This window comes from Cavia porcellus, unplaced genomic scaffold, assembly GCF_034190915.1.
Source record: "Cavia porcellus strain 051 isolate PalLab524CR breed Dunkin Hartley unplaced genomic scaffold, mCavPor4.1 scaffold_3, whole genome shotgun sequence".
NCBI lineage: Eukaryota > Metazoa > Chordata > Mammalia > Rodentia > Caviidae > Cavia > Cavia porcellus.
In genome coordinates this window covers 47,803,649-47,814,066 of record NW_026947486.1, presented here as the reverse complement: position 1 = coordinate 47,814,066, position 10,418 = coordinate 47,803,649, and positions in this window count along the sequence as shown.

The following is a 10,418-nucleotide window of genomic DNA, read 5'->3' as shown; positions in this document are numbered from 1 at the left end:
TTTTTTGTTTTATTGTAGATATTGTTTAATTTTTCTTTAATTTTATCTCTGACCCACTGATTGCTTAGGGGGGGTGTTATTAAATTTTTATGAGTTTACGGTGTTTTTGCACTTTATTTTGTGTTTAATTTACAATTTTATCACCCTAAAGTCAGAAAATAAGCATGGGATAATTTCACTTCTTTTATACTTTTATACTTACTTAAATGTATTCTATGAGGTGGTATATTGTCTACTTTAGAGAACAATCCATGTGCACCTGAGAAGAATGTGTATTCTGATGCTGTTCAGTGAAACAGTGTGTAACATTTTGTTGGTAGCAGGTTCTACAGTAGAGTAGGGAGAAGTTATAGCAGTCATGGGAATCTTAGGTGGAGAAGAAGAGCTGCAGGAGCCAGAGATCCTCAAAGGGCAGACTGGTTAAGGATTTAAGAGAAATTATTAGATTTGCACAATATAGGAATATTACCAATATCTCTATGAAACACTATATTGGCCAGAGAATGGGGCTTTTCAACCCTCCATGCTGTGGAAGTTTGACAATTACTGCCAAAAGCTAAAAATGTCGTTCTGAGTTTACTACCTACAAGTATCATTTTGCCTCATGCCATCTCAAATAACTTCTTTTTCCTCCCTTTTTAAGGTTTCTGGATGCTACAGTTTTTTCTTCTTTACTCTCAGAGTTTTCGATGGCTACTATAGGTGTACTCTCCCCTCCCGTATACCTCCTGCCAATTATGTCTTTCTCCATTTACTTGACATTTCATACTAAGTTTCATACTCTTCCATCCACTATATCTGACTCCATTCCACCATACACCCAATCCAAATTGCAAACTCGACCTCAGACCCCACAAATAGAACTTACTAATTTGGCTTTCAAAATGTTTAATACTACAAATAAGACTACTACAGAACAGTGCACTTCTGAGTTGTGCATATTAACCTCTGCTGTTAGAAATCGTCCAGCTGGAGCATATCCCCCGTCCATGATGAAAAGTATCCCTAGGGCCTTTCTTCTGTCTCAGAAGGTTTCTCTACATCCCTGTTTCAAATGCTGTCAGAATGGTCACTAGGCTTAGGGAACAGATAGCTCTGGAGGTAGGCTAAGGGAGAGAAATGAGGAATAGAAGAAGTCCATATTTGTGGCAGGTAAAGGTAAATGTCACACTTGGTGTGACAAAACAAAGCAACAGCATTGCCTGTACTAAATGTCTTTATTCAACCAACAAGGTCATTGGCACTTGGGTGAGTTGATAAGTGTGTCATCATCTCAACTGAACAACAACCAAGGGGAACCAGTCTCCCTCAAAAGAATACATCTATGAATAGTGGTAATTTATAGGCATGGATGACCAATGATTATTTTCTGTCCCAAAGGGTGAGAGAAGAAAATATAACTAGGGAGTAGCCAATATCACAGAGAGAGACAGACAGAGACAGAGACAGAGACAGAGACAGAGACAGGCACACAGATTCATCATTCAGAGCCAAAAGAAGCAGACCTAGAAGCAGAAGCTTTGGTTGAAAGATTTGGCTGTGACTGCAATGGAAAAGAGCTGTGGGGTATCTTAAAGATACAGAGAAGTTTAAATGCTCAGTGCTGAGGTGGCAGCCCATGGCAGAGGAACGATATAAATGGTGCAGAGGCTATTAGAGGCTGGAAAAGAACAGCAAGCTCATCTGATCAGATGCAGTCAGCATGACTAGAGCTATGAAGCTACCTGGAGTAATGGAACAGTATCTGGAATAAGTTTCACTTCAATGGAAAGGGCTCCAGATGAGAAGTATGTTTTTCAAAGATATACCTAGAGCATACAAATAACTGGAAAATAATAAGCACCCCCAAATTTAAAGACCCAATCAAAAAATGGACATCTGAGATGAATACACAATTGTCAGATGAGGAAATATAAATAGCAAACAAATGTATGAAAAAACGTTCCACTGGTCATTCTAGGAATGCCAATGAAAATACAACTGAGATATCATGCACTCCAGAAACAATGACTAACTTCAAGAAATTAACCAATAACAAATGGTAGCATGGCTGTGAGGAAAAAAAGGAATGCTTCTCCACAAATAATGAAAGTGTAAACTGGTACAACTACCATGGAAAACAATATGATTTTCCTGGTATTATTACAAAAGGGAGAACAACTAATTAGAACATACATGACATCTTAGCTAAAGTAGTATAACTAACAAATCAGTGACATCAAGAAATGTTTATAAACTAAGAAGCTGTACTATTAATTTTTTTTTTTACCTTGAACCATAGTAGCACAATATAACTGAAGTTAAATAACTATACAGTCAATGGAATTCCTTGTGATTTGAGAGTTTTAATGTAAAGTGTTTTCCCTTGATGGAGTGGTTTATCCTGTGATGGGAAAATTTATGAAAAATAGTGGGTAAGATAAAGATAACTGAAGTGAAACAAAGTAGAAGGAGGACTGAAGGACAAAGAATGATCATCAAGCCTAGGGAAACTACAGAAGCATGCAGAAGAGAAAGAATCAAGGAATAAGCAAAGGATTATAGAAGTTAATAAGAAAAATTAGAGAAGGGACTAAACAGTGAGCCATGGTCTTCACTTTTTAAGCATCCTTAGCCAATGTAAGAGGAAGGGCGAGAGGGCATGTGAGTGCTACATCCACCCTAGGGAGTGGATAGATTACTCACAATATAAGACAGGAGAAGAGACTTGCTCCCCCTCTTATTTGCTATTTCTGCTTTTGTTGTCTTTTGCCACCTGGAAGGGTTGCCTGTGTGCCATTGTACCCCAGTTTGGGGCCAGTGGATTATGGACTGAAAACTCCATAAACTACGATCTAAATAAGCTTTTCTTCTTAAATTTTGTATGTCATGTATTTTGTCTCTGAAACTACACAAAAGTAACCAAAACACTTTCTTTTCCTCACATTTCCTGTATTTTTAGTTGAGTTTCTCTGAGTACTCTGAATGAGGCTTCTCCTTTATTCAGCCATGCTTTCCTCTCCTCAAAATACAAATGACAAATAGATATATGAAAAAAGGTTTGACATCATTGTTCATTAAAAAAGTGAAAAATGAAGCAACCAGCTGACCTGCCTGTTAAGCAGCTGTGGCCCTGCAAGCTGTGGCTGCTCCAGGGCAAAAACCACCAACATGTCCTAAGGTTTGTGCTATGTTAGAACTTAGGGTGTTGGGAAACCAAGCAACCAGCTCACCTCCCTGGTATGTGGTCATGAGCTTACTGGAGTGTGGACTGAGATTCACACATCTCATCTCCCCCCCACACCTGTTAGCAAGTGGGAGCCAGAGATCTGGATATCTCTTGGGAGATTCGCCATATAACATAGCAAATAAGGAGAATTTCTTCCATCATCTCTTTGAATGCAAATATTTTTATCACTGTTTTGCTTTATTTTGATTAATGGTATTGCTTTATTCAATATTCTGTTTTGATAAGTTCTATAATGGTTTGTATTTCATTTGATTTTGCTAAACCTGATTGAAAGAACAACTATTGTGAAGATAACAAGATATACTATGGTACCTATTACTGTTATGCCGGTAACCTGTTGTGAAGTTCTATACCAATTTCATTACACTGTCTCAACTGGCTTTGTTCCATCTTGTTCTGTTGTGTTTTACTACTTTCAAAATAATAAAAAAAATTTAAAGTGAAAATTAAAACAACACTGAGATATCAACTCACTCCTGAAAGAGTGGTGAACATAAAGAAATCAACATATAACAAATGATAGAGGGAATGTGGTGAAAAACAAACCCTTTTCCATTGATGTAGGGAGTGTAGACTAGTATAACCACTGTGGCAATTCATATGAAGATTCCTCAGAAACTAGAATTAGAGGTCCCATTTGACTCAGCTAATTTCCTTCTGGATGACTACCTCATACTACAGTAGTGAATTTTCACCCATGATTACAGCTGCACAATTTGTTATATCCAGATTTTAAAACAACCCAAATACCCATCAACTATGGAATGGATACATAAGATGTGATAATTTCATTCAATTGAATACTACTCAGATATAAATAAGGAAAATCTCAAAGCATTTATAGGTAAATGGATTCAAATTGGGACCATATTCATTTTTTTATATTTTTTATTTAAAGAGAAAAAAACAAACCAAAATAAACAGTAAAAGGGTACAAGTAATACAGAATTTCAAAAAAGAAAAAAATAAACAGTAGGAAATCACTAGTAAATAAATTACATATTGTCATCTTAGAAATAGTTGATCAAGTTACAAAATTAAGCATACAAAGTGGACATTCAAACAGTGAAACTGCAAACAGTTGTGTTCAATGATGCAACAAAAACTTAGTAATATGGTCATCTATCTTACATACCTAAACACACTTGCAGTTGCATCTTTTAGAGCACTTTCTTTTCCTCTCATTTTACAATAGCATTTACACACTTTGAGTTTTATTACTCTCACAGTTCTTATTACTTTTTTGGAGCAGAATAAAACCAAATGTGACAAAACAAAGCAGAGTTGGTCAAAACAAAGGATGGACATAGTACATGATGTAAAAACAGAATACCAGGTAATCAACAATGGTTGCCATAATGCCACTTGCTACCTTAAAAGAGTTGCCTATATCATCAGGTATAATAAAATTGAACATAATAGTATATAACAAAACCAATAAAACCTAGACATTGGAGAAATTACCGAACTTCAAAAGAAAGTAGTCAAACCAGAGTGGTCATCATAGTGAATCTTATTGCCTAAGAGTAGTTGCCTATACCCTCAAAATTGATAGCATCAAACAGAACAGAATAGAGTAAAATCACTCAAAACAAGATGGTGAGAGCAATACGGGGTTTCAAATAGAGTTAATAGGAAATATAAAAAGTTACCACAATATATCCTGCTACTTTTAAAAATTTTCCCTTAATTAAAAATTAATAATAATAAAATCAAAAAACTTTTAAAAAGGGAGGAGATTGAGATAAAAGAAGGCATAACAGCATAACAATACAGGTCAGAACAGAACAATTTAAGCAACATAGTGTTTCACCACAAGATAACCTGACTTAATAGTAGTTACCATAGTGTCTCTTTGGTGAAATATTTGAGTATAACTTCAAATACTATAGCATCAAACATATCAAAACAGTGTGAAACTATTCAAGAGGATAAAAGCATTACAAGGTATTTAGAACCAGCTAACAGAAAATGAACAATGGTTTACATATTATTTCTTTGCCTATAAAAATTTTTTGTTTATACTATCATATATAATAAAATCCAATAAGATACAACATGATAAAAACAATGTAGACAGAAGAGCAACAATTTGATAGGACCGCAATACAAGATGATACTAAGTCAGCTCTAGCTATTATGGTGTCTGGTTTTCTTCAAAATAACTGTTCATATCATCACAGACAATAATATCTAACAGAACAGAATAAAACTATTCCAATTAGTGAGTGAAATTTTATGAGGCTTCAAAACCATATAATGGGGAACCATGATTACCACATACTTTTATGCGTTTGGGTGATTTCTTACACTAGGAAGACTAGTCGGTATTCATTCATGTGAATTTGATTTATTTCACTTATGAGTTGGTTCTCAAGCTGCACGCATTTATTTATAAATATCTCAATGTGGTCCTTCTTTATAGTTGAGTAATACTCCATTGTACAGAAATACCACAATTTGGTTTATCCATTCCTCAGTTGATGGAAACTTAGGTTGTTTCTAAGATCTGGCTATTACAAATTGTGCTACTATAGACATTGGTGCACATATATCATTATGGTGTGATGCTTTCAGTTGTTCTGGGAATATGCCTAGAAGTGGAATAGCTAGAACAAATTGGACTTCCAATGCCAGCTTTTTAAGAAATTTCTAGACTGATCTCCACAATGGTTGCACCAGTCTACACTCCCACCAACAGTGCAGGAGAGTTCCTTTTCCCCAAAACCACTCCAGCATTTGTTGTTGGTGGTTTTCTTGATCCTGGCCATTCTTTCAGAAGTGGGATGAATCTCAGTGTGGATTAGATTTACATTTCTCTAATGAGTAATGATGATGAACATTTCTTCATGTATATATTTGCCATTTGTATTTCTTCATCTGAGAAGTGTGTATTCATTTCAGATGCCCATTTTTGGATTGGAACTTTGAATTTTGGGGGTCTTTTTAAAAAATATTTTATATGTTTTAGACAAAAGTCCTTTGTCTGAGGGATAGTTCACTAAGATTTTTTTCCAGTTTTTGAGTTTTCTTTTCACTATGATGGAAATTTCTTTTGACATGCAGAAACTTTTTAATAAGAGGTGATCCCAGTGATTGATTCTTGCAAGAATTTCCCGTGTAGTTTGAGTCTTATTCATGAATTCTCTATCTACCCTTATGTCTTCAAGATTTCTATCCAATTTGTCTTCCAATACATTTAGTGTTTCTCTTTTAATATTTAAATATTGGATCCACTTAGATTTTAATTTAGTACATGGTGATAGGCATGGGTCTAGTTTTAGTTTTTGGCATACAGAAAGCAAGTTTTTCCAACACCATTTGTTAAAGAGACTGTCCTTCCAGTGAACATGTTTCATCCCTTTATCAAAGATAAGGTGGTTGAGTGTGTTTGTAGTTGTGGTTATATCTTATAATGTATTCCATTAAACTTCAGCTCTGTTTTGATTCCAGTACCATGTTGATTTTACTACAGTTGCTTTGTAGTATAACTTCATGTCAGGGATTGTGATGCCTCCTGCCTTGCCTTTTCTGCTTAGAACTGTCTTTGCTATTCTAGATCTCTTCTCACTCCAGTTGAATTATAGGATAGATTTCTAAAGATCTATGAGTTATGTCAATGATATTTTTATTGAGATTGCATTCAGTCTGTATAACAGTTTTGGAAGAATGGCCACTTTCACAATATTTATTCTTCCTGTCCATGAGCAAGGGATGTCTTTCCATTTTCTGAGATTGTCTTCAATTTATTTTTTCAGTGTACTACAATTTTTCTGTATAAGTCTTTCCCTACTTTTGTGAGAGTAATTCCTAAATATTTCATTTTTTTTGGTTGCTAGTGTGAAAGGTGTGGCTTCTTTTATTTCTTTGTCAGTAATTTTGTTGTTGTAGTGCAGGAATGCTATTGATTTTTGAGTATTAATTTTGTATCCAACTATGTTACTGAATTTATTTATTATATCTACGAATCTTTCAATGGAGTTTTCAGGGTCTTCTATGCAGAGTATCATGTCATCTGAAAATAATGAAAATTTAACTTCTTCTTTTCCTATCTTTACCATTTTATTTCTCTCTCTTGTCTAATTTCTCTGGCTAGTATTTCCAGTACTATATTAAATAAGAGCAGTGATAAGGGAAAATCTTATATTGTACCTGATTTTAAAATAAAGTCCTTTAGTTTTTGGCCATTTAGTATGATACTGGCTGCTGGTTTGTCATAGATAGCCTTTATTATATTGAGGTAAAAAAAAAGCATCTATTCCAATTTTCTGTAAAGTTCTTATCATAAATGAATGTTGGACCTTATCAAAGGCTTTTCTTGCATCTATAGAAATGATCATGTGATTCTTACTTTTGGCTTTATTGATATGGTGGATTACGTATGTTGAACCATCCTTGCATGCCTGGGATGAATCCTACATTTTCATGGTGTATAATCCTGTTGATGATTTTCTACATCCTATTTGGCAATATTTTATTGAAAATTTTTGCATAGGAAGATTGGTCTGGTTCTCTTTTTTAGTTGGGTCTTCTTCTTGTTTTGGTACTGGAGCAATACTTGCTTCCAGGAATGCATTAGAAAGGATTGTTTCTCTTTCAATTTCATTGAAGTGTTTGAAGAGTGTTGGTAGAAAGGCTCCTTTGTATTTCTTGTATAATTCCACCGTGAATCTGTCTGGGCCAGTGCTCTTCTTTTGTAGGTAAGGACTTAATTACATTTTCAATTTCATTAATAGAGATTGGGTTATTCAGAAGTTTTGTGTCTTCTTGACTTAGCATTGGTACTAAATATATTTCTAGGAATCTGTATTTCTTCTGTGTTATCAAACCTTTGAGAGCAGTGGTTTTCGAAATAGGTGTTGATGATCTTCTGTATTTCTATAAAGTCTGTAGTGTTTTCACATTTTTAAAATCTTATTGCATGAATTTGAGCTTTTTCTTCCCTTTTTTGAATGAGGTTGGCTAGAGACTTATCAATTTTATTTATTCTATCAAAAAACCAACTCTTTGTTTCATTGATTCTTTGGATTGTTTTCTTTGGCTCTTTTTCATTGATTTCTGCTCTTATTTTTATAATTTCCTCCATTCTTTTGGCTTTGGGGTTGATTTGCTCTTCTTTTTCAAGATGTTTGAGGTGTGACATCAGGTTATTTATTTTTATTCATCCTGTTTTCCTGATGTGGGAACTCAGTGCAACAAATTTTCCTCTGAGGATTGCTTTCATTGCATCCCACAGATTCTGGTAGGTTGTATTTGTGTTTTTGTTTGCTTATACGTATTGTTTAATTTCTTCTTTAATTTCCCCACTGATTACTCAAGAGTGTGTTATTCAGTTTCCCTGTGTTTGTGGGATTTTTGCTGTATATTTTATCATTAATTTCTAATTTCATAGTGCTATGATTTGATAATATGCAAGGGATAATTTCAACTCTTTTGCATTTATTTAAATATGTTCTGTGAGCTAATATATCATCTATTTTAGAGAATGACCCATGCACTGCAGAGAAGAATATGTATTCTGCCATATTCAAGTCCATTTGTTCACAGGTGTGATTCAGTTCTGTTATTTCTTTGCTGATTTTCTGTCTGGTTGATCTGTCCCTTGGTATCAATGGTGTGTTAAGGTCTCCTGTTATAATTTTTTTACTGCTAATTTGGTTTTTCATTTCTGTTAGTACTTGCTTTATATAACTGGGTGATCTGTAATTTGGTGCATATATATTTAATATAGTTATCTCTTCCTCTTGTAATTTTCCCCTAACCGGTATGTAGTGACATTCTTTATCTCTTCTGATCATTATTGCTTTAACATTCACATTGTCTGCAAACAGAATAGCTACTCCTGCTTTTTTTGGGATCCTGTTGCATGAAGTTTTGTTTTCCATCCTTTGACTTTCAGGCTGTGAGTATCCTTTTGGATTACATGGGTTTCTCGTAGATAGCATATGGTTGGATTTTGTTTCTTGATTCATTCTGCCAGTCTGTTTCTTTTAATTTGTGCATTGAGACCATTTATATTAATGGTTATAGCTGTTATATGTTGGATTATCATTGACATGTTATCTTTCTGCTGTTGAATCATTATGTTTCCATTCTGTTTAATTGTCTACTTTGCTTAGTGGTTTTTTCCTAAGTGTATCTAAACTGGCTTTCAGTATTCTTTGCATGGTTGACTTGGTGATCATGAAATTCTTCAGCTGTTCTTTGTCATGGAAGGATCTTATTTCTCCATCGATTTTGAAGGACAGTTTTTCAGGGTACATCAGTGTAAGTTGGAAATCTTTTTCCTTTAGGATCTGCAATGCTTCACTCCCTGCTCTTCTTGACTTTATTGTTTGTGCTGAGAAGTCTGCTGTGATTGAGGTAGGTTTTCCCTTATAAGTGATCTGTCTTTTCTCTCTGACAGCTTTTAGTATTCTATTCTTATGTTGGATTTCTGGGATGGTGATTGTTATATGTCTGGGTGTACTTTTATTTTGGTTATGACTATTTGGAGTTCTATATGCTTCACTGAACCTGGTGTTCGATTTCTGATCTCATGTTTGGGAAACTTTCAGCTATTACTTTTCTAAGCATCTTCTTAAAATCCTTTATGTTGTCCTCTTCTTTTTCATTAATCCCCATCAATCTTATGTTGTTTTTTTTTTTTTTTGTATTATCTTGCAGTTGTTGAACTGTTATTTCTTGATTCCTTGTTATTTTTAAAAGATCTTTCCCTTCAGGTTCACTAGCTGCAATCTTGTCTTCGAGGTCTGAAATTCTGTCTTCACTTTCACTGAGGCGGTTTTTACAACTTTCAATGGACTTTTTGATTTCCTGTGTATCTCTTTTCTTCTGCTTTATGTATTCTGTTTGTTTCTTGTATTGCTCATACAGGGATTCTTTTTGTTTAGTTCCTCCAATTTTTTAACTGTTTCTTCTTTAGCTATGTTCAGCATCTCCTTCATTTCTTTTATCATTTCTTCTTTTACCTGAGAGATTATTTCTAATTTGAATTCCTTTAATGCTTCCTGGAGTTGCTTCTTTATTTCAGTTGCTATTATTACATGTATTTCAGGTGTAAGGGCATATATTTTCTTTATGTACATGGCTCCTAGGGTTTCTTGGGGTGGGTTGGAGGTTTGAGATTGCATTTTGCTCTTTCATTTTGTCATTTTCCTATATTTCTGTGTTTCAAGTGTATCAAGTG